Source organism: Octopus sinensis, linkage group LG13, assembly GCF_006345805.1.
Source record: "Octopus sinensis linkage group LG13, ASM634580v1, whole genome shotgun sequence".
In the NCBI taxonomy this organism is placed as follows: Eukaryota; Metazoa; Mollusca; class Cephalopoda; order Octopoda; family Octopodidae; genus Octopus; species Octopus sinensis.
Window position 1 is genome coordinate 21236705 of NC_043009.1, and position 1435 is coordinate 21238139.

The following is a 1435-nucleotide window of genomic DNA, read 5'->3' on the forward strand; positions in this document are numbered from 1 at the left end:
ATATATATATATATATATATATATGTGTGTGTGTGTGTGTGTGTTGTGTAAGTGTGTGTAATATGTATGTGTGAGTGTGTGTGTGTATGAGTATGTATTATTTAGCACACATGTGTATATATATATATAGGTATATGTGTGTATGTATATGTATGTGTTGTATGTATATATATGTGTGTGTGTGTATGTGTGTATATGTATATGTATGTATATGTATATATATATATATATATATGTATATATGTATATGTGTGTATATATATATGTGTGTATGTGTGTGTATGTATATGTATGTATATATATATATATATATATATTATATATATATATATGTGTGTGTGTGTGTGTGTGTATGTATATGTATGTATGTATGTGTGTGTATGTGTACGTGTATATGTACATATACGTGTACGCTCGTGTGTTTATGTATATGTAGGTACGTAGAGTTATGTATGGGTGTATGTTATGTCATATGTGTAAGTATGTATATATATATATATATATATATATATATATAATATATATATATATGTGTGTGTGGTGTGGTGTGTGTGTGTGTGTAAGTTTTATGTAGTATCCGTCTGTATAATAGTAATTGCACGTATATATACTTAATATTTATTATTTATTTTTTGAGTATGCATATAAGTATATGAACATAAGGAGGCGCGTGTGTGTGTGTGTATGTGTAAGCCTATGTATAGATATATGTATACTTTTACGCATGTATGTACTTATGTGTATATATGGATGCGCGTGTGTGTGTGTGTGTATGGGTACGCATGTATATGTGTATGTGTGTGTATGTGTATATGTGTATGTATGTGTGTGTGTATATATGTATATGTATGTATGTACACGTATGTATGTGTATATATATATGTATATATATATATATGTGTGTGTATATATGTATGTGTATGTGTATGTGTATGTATATGTATGTGTATGTATGCGCGTATATGTATGTATATGTATATGTGTGGGTGTGTGTATGTGTATATATGTATGTATGTATGGGCGTATGTATGTATGGGTGTATGTATGTATGTATATATACGTATGTATATAATATATATATATATATATATATATATATATATATAGTATGTATATAATATATGTATGTATTTGTATGTAGGTGTATATGTATGTGTGTATATATATTTTTGGTGTATATGTATGGACTAGTCTTCTAGCGTGTAGACATGAATCTGTAGGTACGCGTACGTATGTGTATATATGTGAATGTATGTAGATGTATGTATGTATGAATATAACGCGTGCGTGCGTGTATGTGTATGAGTGTACGAATGAGTGAGTGTGCGTGCTAATGATGTGCGTGTGTGAGTGAGTGCTTGTGTTCTAGTAGAAAGATAAATGGACTTGTTGTCGTAGCCAAGATGCTTGTGACCAGCGGTCAAAGATAACAAAA

The 1435-nt window shown here is 29.3% G+C and overlaps 1 long non-coding RNA gene across 1 annotated transcript in view; it reads right to left on the minus strand.

Annotated features, from left to right (window-relative positions):
* Positions 1-699, minus strand: part of LOC118765771 — a 29190-nt gene extending 28491 nt beyond the window's left edge. The window contains exon 1 of the long non-coding RNA XR_005001647.1: positions 659-699. This is a non-coding gene — a long non-coding RNA (uncharacterized LOC118765771). The remainder of the gene's footprint in view (positions 1-658) is intronic.
* Between the last annotated feature and the right edge of the window lie 736 nt (positions 700-1435).